This window comes from Lissotriton helveticus, chromosome 1_2, assembly GCF_964261635.1.
Source record: "Lissotriton helveticus chromosome 1_2, aLisHel1.1, whole genome shotgun sequence".
NCBI classification, from domain to species: Eukaryota; Metazoa; Chordata; class Amphibia; order Caudata; family Salamandridae; genus Lissotriton; species Lissotriton helveticus.
The window spans coordinates 326,023,064-326,033,063 of record NC_136058.1 but is presented as its reverse complement, the minus strand read 5'-3'; positions in this window follow the sequence as shown (position 1 = coordinate 326,033,063).

Here is a 10,000-nt window from a genome sequence, read left to right as displayed (position 1 = left end):
TTGGGTCCCCTCTGTCACCTCGTGTGCACAGATTGCAAGAAAGTCAGGTAATTTCCCTCCGGATTACTAGGGACAGGGTACGCCCGGACACCCCTCCAAGGCTGGTGGTTCTCTGCTAGGGGGACCAGATGGGCTATGCCTGGGTAACACCTCCCTAGGCCACCCGGGGCTTCCTTCCTCCAGGCCAACGGCTTGTCAAATTGCCCAGGACGGGCTCCATGGCTCTTGGGCAGTCGTCCCCCGGGCGTCCGGGGCTCCATCCCTGCCGACGGCATGGAAAAGTGCCCGGGACGGGCTCCATACGTCCCGGGCAGTCCCCCCCCCGGGCGTCCGGGGCACCCATCTCCAGGAGGCCAACAGCATGGCAAAGTACCCGGGACGGGCTCCATGGGTCCCGGGCAGTCCTCCCCCAGGCATCCGGGGCTTCCATCTCCAGGCCAACGGCAGGTCAAAGTACCCAGGACGGGCTCCACGGGTCCCTGGCAGTCCTCCCCCCCCGGGCGTCCGGGGCTCCCTTCCCCAGGCCAACGGCATGTCAAAGTGCCCAGGATGGGCTCCACGGGCCCCGGGCGTCCGGGGCTCCCTTCCCCAGGCCAACGGCATGCCAGAGTGCCCAGGACGGGCTCCACGAGTCCCGGACGTCCGGGGCTCCCTTCCCCGGGACACCGGCTTGTCAGAGTGCCCATGACGGGCTCCACGGGTCCCGGGTATCTGGGACTCCCTTCCCCGGGCCAACGGCATGCCGGAGTTCCCAGGACAGGCTCCACGGGTCCCGGGCGTCCGGGGCTCCCTTCCCCGGTCCGACGGCTTGTCAGAGTGCCCAGGAAGGGCGTCCGGGGTTCCCTTCCCCGGGTCAGCGGCATGTCAGAGTGCCCAGGACGAGTTCCACGGGTCCCGGGCAGTCCTCCCCCGGGCGTCCGGGGCTCCCTTCCCCGGTCCGTCGGCAGGTCAGAGTGCCCAGGACGGGCTCCATGGGTCCCGGGCAGTCCTCCCCCCGGGCGTCCGGGGCTCCCTTCCCCGGGCCGACGGCAGGTCAGAGTGCCCAGGACGGGCTCCACGGGTCCCGGGCAGTCCTCCCCCCGGGCGTCTGGCGCTCCCTTCTCCAGGCCGATGGCAGGTCAGAGTGACCAGGACGGGCTCCACGGGTCCCGGGCAGTCCTCTCCCGGGCGTACGTGGTTGTCCGACAGATTCGGGCAGATGTGCTTTTACGAACCGGATCGGAATCGGCCCAAATAATAATAATAATAATAATCTACATTTGTAAGGCGCACAATCACCCGTAAGGGTCTCTAGGCGCTAGGGGCCGTCGGGAAGATTAAGCAAGCTATTGCCCAGAGTCACATGGTGCTGGGCTAATCTGCGGCCGGTGCCGGGGATCGAACCCTGATCTCTGGGATGCTCGATGGTTACTACGCGCTCTACAAAAACCTTAAATAAAAAAATCTCCAGATTCCGGAGTCAGCCGCCCTAGCCGCGGCGCCAGCTATTTCCCAGAGTCACCTGGTGCTGGGCTAATCTGCCGCCGGTGCCGGGGATCGAACCGTGATCTCCAGATTCCGGAGTCAGCCTCCCTAGCCGCGGCGCCAGCTATTTCCCTGAGTCACGTGGTGCTGGGCTAATCTGCGGCCGGTGCCGGGGATCGAACCCTGATCTCTGGGATGCTCGAGGGTTACTACGCGCTCTACAAAAACCTTAAATAAAAAAATCTCCAGATTCCGGAGTCAGCCGCCCTAGCCGCGGCGCCAGCTATTTCCCAGAGTCACCTGGTGCTGGGCTAATCTGCCGCCGGTGCCGGGGATCGAACCGTGATCCCCAGATGGGGATATCCCAAAAATCTGGCATGGATACGGCCCGCCAGGACAGGTTTGGGCACCCCTGATTTAATACATCAGAAAAAGCCATTTTGCGTTTTCAAATGGCCTGATTCTTCAGACCAGCCTTCTTGCAACTGCAATGATAGTTCGTACATCTTGCACGTAGGCAGAGCTTTTAAGGAGAAATTAAATAGTTCCTACGTTGCCCAAAAATGAAGTGCTTCAAACAAACACATACATTGCATGCACAGAGAAGAGGTGGAATATATGTAAGACTGAAGACACAGGTGAAATGAGAAATAGATTGACTGCTTCGCTGCCAAGTTTTATACGCCATTTCTTCAGTGCAATACAAGAAAACACCAAACAGTATAACAAAGTTGTCAATTGGTTTCATAGTCCATTCCCTCGGTTTAGTGCTGTGAAAGGAAGAGCCGAATTCCAAAATTGATCAATGATGTTTCAGAAATTTCCCAAAGGGAATAACAAGCCGACTGTTAAAAACTGCATTCACTCAAAGGTTTTGAGCAGGAAACACTGAAATGCTATTAAAGTGCAATATCCAAGGCAACACTGACTCTGTCAAAGATGATCCAAATAGAATTGATGAAAAGTCCCAATTACAAACAACAGAATCAAAATAGGGTGAGAGGACACACAGATTTGAACCAGGGACCTCTTGATCTGCAGTCAAATGCTCTACCACTGAGCTATATCCCCAGCTTTTCAGTAAAATCAGAATGACAAAATATCAGTACTAAGCATGGGTGGATCTAGCGGATCTCGCGTACGCGAATTTGTGAATTTACGGATTCGCAATACGCAAAATCCACGAACTCTCGCGGATTAGCGGATTTTTACATTTTTTGTGTTGGCGAGCGTTCGCGAGGATTAGTGGACCATTTCGCACTTGTGAACTTACTTTTCGGCTCGCAACGGCCGCGACTATGTTGTTTCTACGTCTGGTTTATCATCACAGGTTCACAGCACCCTCTGTTTCACCACTGCCACCCTCTGGTACACCCATGCCACCCTCTGGTACATCCTCACTGCCACCCATTATGTTTGTTTATCACTGTAGATTATGGGGGTGAAAAAAAGCAAGCACACCTGCCCTGCTTCAACTGCCATGAATTAATTTGGGGTTGATTAATGTGTCAGTGATTTAGAAACTTCCAGTCTGGCTGGCACCTGCTTCCTTCCTTATCTGTAATTTGCTTTCTGTTGCAGTGAAAGCAAGCACACCTGCCCTTCTTCAACTGCCATGAATTAATTTGGGGGTGATTAATGTGTCAGTAATTTTGAAACTTCCAGTCTGGCTGGCACCTGCTTCCTTCCTTATCTGTAATTTGCTTTCTGTTGCAGTGCAATTTTTTTTCACATGACCTTTATGGTCTACTTGTAGCTATTCTATGAGCCTGCTGTTTGGGTCATAGCAGGGTCATAGAATAGTTGCAAATAGGCAACTGAACTCTGGAGGGGCCCCTCAGGAAGCACTAGAGTGAATGGTTACTAATGTTAAGTTTGAACTTTTGCACCTGGTGATTGCTTTCAGTTTAGCAAAAATTGTTTTTCTGCAATTTCGCGCAATTTGCGGGGCGCGAATCCGTGCGAGATTGTTTTCGGAAGCCGCGAATGCGTGCGAATACACTAGTTTTTTTTTTGCGTCGTGTATGTTCGCGTGATTTTTTGCGTGTTCGCAAGGCGCTTATACTGATACATTTGCGAACTTACCCACGCGGTCGTACACGGGCGCGGCCATCTTGTTTGCGTGACGTAATTCCGTTTCCGGCCGCTATGTGTAATCTCACAAAGTGTGCTGCTCGCTAGTACAATTTCGCGCGTGATCGCGAGGAAAATCTCGCGCGAACTTACCCACGCGGTCGTGAATGGGCGCGGCCATCTTGTTTCTCATTCATTGCTATAGTTCTGGGCATGCTTTCTGTATCCTCTCTGAATCGCTGCCATCCTTTGCTTGTTTGAAGTTTATTTGATCTATTTTACTTATTATCTATCCCTCTATTTTTCTAGCTCTATATTTTTGTGTTTTCTGCTACTTTTAGTTAATTTTAAACTACTTTTTTTAACTCTTTTTTTTCTTCTTCCCTATTCTATTTCTTCTTTATCATTTAACCTCATTTGTGCCCAGACCATGGTAAAGGGAGCCGGGAAGCACCCTGAAAAGGGGAAGGGTCCCGCACCCCGTGCCCGGCTCCCGTGCGGGCGTTTGAGGGGGGAGCAAGTGGTGCCACGGGATCGCAACCGGCTATGGCGCCGGAAGCGGTGGGAGAAGATGTGCCGGGCCATGTTTAAGCTCTCTGGGGTCCGGCGCACCTATAACCAGGCCACCCACCGCTGGACGGATGTCATGGACCGGGAACGGGACTTGCTGGACGCGCTCGGCGTAGAGGTCCCCGGGCTTGGTGAGTAGTAGTAGCTATTTCTAGCTATTTCATCACTACTCTGTTTTATCCGGCTCTGTTATTTGCAAATCTTTGTTCTTTACCAAGAGCTAGAATGCTGCCGATTACATTGTAGGTAAATTATATTTCAAAATCTTCTATGCATTTCAGGTGCACTGCTCTCCTTCTCAGTAGCCTTGCTTGCTACTATGCTTATTTGTTTTGTATTTTGTGTTCCTTTCATTGGCCTGAGAAATTATGTATGAGTGTAGTGTAAAGATAAGAACTGCGTAATGCTAGACACTAAGGGTCATATTTTCAATTACCGGCGCATCCCGCAGTAATTGTGCGCCATGCCACCACCACCCATTGGCCCAAAACGTCACAGAAGCCTTACACATCTGTGCCGTAAAGGCGGCGCATTGCTGGAGTTGCGTGCCAACGATGGCGCAGCTCCAGCAATGCTCTGGGGTGCCCTATCTCCCCAATGCTGCATCAAGCCGTACGTCGGCTTCAAGCAGGCGCAGGGTTTGAGTCACGCATCATTGTCCTAAAAGTGACTGATTGACATCTTGTAGATTTCCCTCAGCCACTTTTAGGATTCGTTCCTGCCCAGGAACACCCTCCCTTGCGCCGGAACGCCCCCTGATGGCGCAGGGCTTTACAACGTGATGCATCTCCCATATGCGTTTTTTTTAAATATATACGCCGCACCATGGCGACTCTTTTGTTCTGCCGCTGCGTCACAAAAGTCACGCAACAATGGAGGAAAATGAGCCGCAAGGGACTTCCAAATCAGCCCCAACAGACTGAAGTCCAGTCCTTCCACAGGGGTGCCCAAACCTGTCCTGGCGGGCCGTATCCATGCCAGATTTTTGGGATATCCCCATCTGGTGATCACGGTTCGATCCCCGGCGCCGGCGGCAGATCAGAGTGCCCAGGACGGGGTCCATGTGACCCGGGCAGTCCTATCCCCTGGGTGTACGTGGTTGTCCGACATGTCGGTCGTATTTGCTTTTACGTACCGGATCGGAATCGGCCCCCATAAAATCGTACGTAAAGTATATAGCAAATCAACCTGAAATCTGCTGGGTCAGAAAGGGCTCGATTCCGATCCGTGTCGGAAGGTTAGGAGTCCGTACGAATTTGTCGGGACGGCATGGCAGAGTGCCCGGGATGGGCTCCATGGCTCTTGGGCAGTCGTCCCCCGGGCGTCCGGGGCTCCATCCAGGCCGACGGCATGGCAGAGTGCCCGGGACGGGCTCCATGCGTCCCGGGCATTCGTCCCCCGGGCGTCCGGGGCTCCATCCAGGCCGGCGGCAAGGCAGTGTGCCCGGGTCGGGCTCCATGCGTCCCGGGCATTCGTCCCCCGGGCGCCTGAAACTGCTGGGTCAGAGAGGGCTCGATTCCGATCCGTGTCGTAAGGTTAGGAGTCCGTACGAATTTGTCGGGACGGCATGGCAGAGTGCCCGGGACGGGCTCCATGCGTCCCGGGCATTCGTCCCCCGGGCGTCCGGGGCTACATCCAGGCTGACGGTATGGCAGAGTGCCCGGGTCGGACTCCATGGTTTTCACGGTGGTCCTCCCCTGGGTGTCAGGGGGCTCCTGGCCGACGGCATGGAAAAGTACCCAGGACGGGCTCCATGCGTCCCGGGCATTTGTCCCCCGGGCGTCCGGGGCTCCATCCAGGCCGACGGCATGGCAGAGTGCCCGGGTCGGGCTCCATGGTTTCCAGGGTGGTCCTCCCCAGGGTGTCGGGGCGCTCCAGGCCGAAGGCATGGAAAAGTGCCCAGGACGGGCTCCATGCGTCCCGGGCATTTGTCCCCCGGGCGTCCGGGGCTCCATCCAGGCCGACGGCATGGCAGAGTGCCCGGGTCGGGCTCCATGGCTTTCACGGTGGTCCTCCCCTGGGTGTCTGGGGGCTCCAGGCCGAAGGCATGGAAAAGTGCCCAGGACGGGCTCCATGCGTCCCGGGCACGGGCACGGGGACGGGGACAGGGTCGGGAGAGTCCAGGCGGCTTCACTTCCGTGTCCAGCCATCTGATCGCCCAGATTCCCTCGGCCATCTGGTCGCCCGGATCCCCTCGGGCATCTGGTCGCCCGCAACGCTTTCCTATGGTGCGACCAGATGGCCGAACTTCCCTGGAAGTCCCGATGAGGTGCCATTCGACGCCCGGATCCCAGCGAGGGCTCCAGGAGGTTGGGTACATTTGCGCCTTGGGTCCCCTCTGTCACCTCGCGTGCACAGATTACAAGAAAAGGGGGTAATTTTCCTCCGGATTACTAGGGAGAAGGGTACGCCCGGACACCCCTCCGAGGCTGGTGGTTCTCTGCCATGGGGACCAGATGGGCTATGCCTGGGCAACACCTCCCTAGGCCACCCGGGGCTTCCTTCCTCCAGGCCAACTGCATGTCAAATTGCCCAGGACGGGCTCCATGGCTCCTGGGCAGTCGTCCCCCGGGCGTCCGGGGCTCCATCCAGGCTGACGGCATTGAAAAGTGCCCAGGACGGGCTCCATGCGTCCCGGGCATTCGTCCCCTGGGCGTCCGGGGCTCCATCTAGGCTGACGGTATGGCAGAGTGCCCGGGTCGGGCTCCATGGTTTTCACGGTGGTCCTCCCCTGGGTGTCTGGGGGCTCCAGGCCGACGGCATGTCACAGTGCCCAGGACGGGCTCCATGGGCCCCGGACAGCCCTCCCCCCGGGCGTTCGGGGCACATATCTCCAGGAGGCCAACGGCGTTGCAAAGTACCCGGAAAGGACTCCACGGGTACCGGGCAGTCCTCCCCCGGGCGTCCGGGGCACCCATCTCCATGAGGCCAACGGCATTGGCAAAGTACCCGGGAGGGGCTCCACGGGTCCCGGGCAGGCCTCCCCCGGGCGTCCAGGGCACCCACCTCCAGGCCGACGGCATGTAAAAGTGCCCAGGACGGGCTCCATGGGTCCCGGGCAGCCCACCCCCGGGCATCTGGGGCACCCATCTCCAGGAGGCCAACGGCGTTGCAAAGTACCCGGGAAGGGCTCCACGGGTACCGGGCAGTCCTCCCCCGGGCGTCCGGGGGCTCCCTTCTCCAGGCCGACGGCATGGTTCAATGCCCAGGACGGGACGTCAAGTGGCCAGGACGGGCTCCATGCGTCCCGGGCATTCGTCCCGGGACGGGGACGGGGTGGGGAAGAGTCCAGGCGGCTTCACCTCCATGCCCAGCCATCTGGTCGCCCGGATTCCCTCGGCCATCTGGTCGCCCGGATCCCCTCGGGCATCTGGTCGCCTGCAACGCTTTCCTATGGGGGGGACCAGATGGCCGAACTTCCCTGGAAGTCTTAATGAGGTGCCATTCGCCTCCCGGATCCCAGCGAGGGCTCCATGAGGTCGGGTTCTTTCACGCCTTGGGTCCCCTCTGTCACCTCGCGTGCACAGATTGCAAGAAAGGGGGGTAATTTGCCTCCGGATTACTATGGGGCAGGGTATGCCCGGACACCCCTCCAGGGTTGGTGGTTCTCTGCCATGGGGACCAGATGGGATATGCCTGGGCAACACCTCCCTAGGCCCCCGGAGCTTCCTTCCTCCAGGCCAACTGCATGTCAAATTGCCCAGGACGGGCTCCATGGCTCTTGGGCAGTCGTCCACCGGTCGTCCGGTGCTCCATCCAGGCCGACGGCATGGCAGAGTGCCCGGGACAGGCTCCATGCGTCCCGGGCCTTCGCCCCCCCGGGCGTCCGGGGCTCCATCCAGGCTGACGGCATGGCAGAGTGCCCGGGACGGGCTCCACGGGCCCCGGGCGTCCGGGGCTCCCTTCCCCGGGCCAGCGGCATGTCAGAGTGCCCAGGACGGGCTCCACGGGCCCCGGTCATCCGGGGCACCCTTCCCCGGGCCAGCGGCATGTCAGAGTGCCCAGGACCAGTTCCACGGGTCCCGGGCAGTCCTCCCCCCCGGGCGTCCGGGGCTCCCTTCCCCGGGCCAAAGCATTTCAGAGTGCCCAGGACGGGCTCCACGGGTTCCGGGCGTCCAGGTCTCCCTTCCCCGGGCCAACGGCTTGTCAGAGTGCCCAGGACGGGCTCCACGGGCCCCAGGCAGTCCTCCCCCCCGGGTGTCCGGGGCTCCCTTCCCCGGGCCAAAGCATTTCAGAGTGCCCAGGACGGGCTCCACGGGTCCCGGACGTCCGGGGCTCCCTTCCCCGGGCCAACGGCATACAGGAGTGCCCAGGACGGGCTCCACGGGTCCCGGACGTCCGGGGCTCCCTTCCCCGGGCCAACGGCATACAGGAGTGCCCAGGACGGGCTCCACAGGTCCCGGTCATCTGGGGCTCCCTTCCCCGGGCCAACGGCTTGTCAGAGTGTCAAGGACGGGCTCCACGGGTCCCGGTCGTCTGGGGTCCCTCCCCCGGGCCAACAGCAGGTCAGAGTGCCCAGGACGGGCTCCACGGTTCCCGGGCAGCCCACCCCCCCGGGCGTTCGGGGCACCCATCTCCAGGAGGCCAACGGCGTTGCAAAGTACCCGGGAAGGGCTCCACGGGTACCGGGCAGTCCTCCCCCGGGCGTCCGGGGCTCCCTTCTCCAGGCCAACGGCATGGTTCAATGCCCAGGACGGGCTCCATGTGTCCCAGACAGACCTCCCCCGGGCGTCCGGGGCACCCATCTCCAGGCCAACGGCATGGCTCAATGCCCAGGACGGGCTCCATGGGTCCGGGGAGGCGTCCCATGCGCCTCCGGGCTTGGGAGCCCCGGCTGGGTCCAGGGGCCCGGCCAGGCCCCGGGTCGGGTGCTCCGGCCCTGGGCCCTGTCTCCCAGCCTGCCGCACTGCCAAGGGCCCGGGAAGGGGTTCCGATGTGCCCGGGGAGCCTCCCCTTGCTTGGCTGGGTTCAGGAGCAGTGGCTAGGGCCCCTGAGGGCCCGGGGAGGGCGGCCTCCCCACCCCGGGCTCTGTCCTTGGTCCTGCTGCGTGGCAGGGTGCCCGGGACGGGGTCCGGAGGGACCGGGGAGGCGTCCCATGCACCTCCGGGCTTGGGAGCCCCGGCTGCGTCCAGGGGCCCGGCCGGGCCCCGGGTCGGGTGCTCCGGCCCTGGGCCCTGTCTCCCAGCCTGCCGCACTGCCAAGGGCCCGGGAAGGGGTTCCGATGTGCCCGGGGAGCCTCCCCTTGCTTGGCTGGGTTCAGGAGCAGTGGCTAGGGCCCCTGAGGGCCCGGGGAGGGCGGCCTCCCCACCCCGGGCTCTGTCCTTGGTCCTGCTGTGTGGCAGGGTGCCCGGGACGGGGTCCGGAGGGACCGGGGAGGCGTCCCATGCGCCTCCGGGCTTGGGAGCCCCGGCTGGGTCCAGGGGCCCGGGCGGGCCCCGGGTCGGGTGCTCCGGCCCTGGGCCCTGTCTCCCAGCCTGCCGCACGGCCAAGGGCCCGGGAAGGGGTTCCGATGTGCCCGGGGAGCCTCCCCTTGCTTGGCTGGGTTCAGGAGCAGTGGCTAGGGCCCCTGAAGGCCCGGGGAGGGCGGCCTCCCCACCCCGGGCTCTGTCCTTGGTCCTGCTGCGTGGCAGGGTGCCCGGGACGGGGTCCGGAGGGACCGGGGAGGCGTCCCATGCGCCTCCGGGCTTGGGAGCCCCGGCTGGGTCCAGGGGCCCGGGCGGGCCCCGGGTCGGGTGCTCCGGCCCTGGGCCCTGTCTCCCAGCCTGCCGCACTGCCAAGGGCCCGGAAAGGGGTTCCGATGTGCCCGGGGAGCCTCCCCTTGCTTGTCTGTGTTCAGGAGCTCCATCCGGGGCCCCTGAGGGCCCCGGGGAGGGTGGCCTCCCCACCCCGGGCT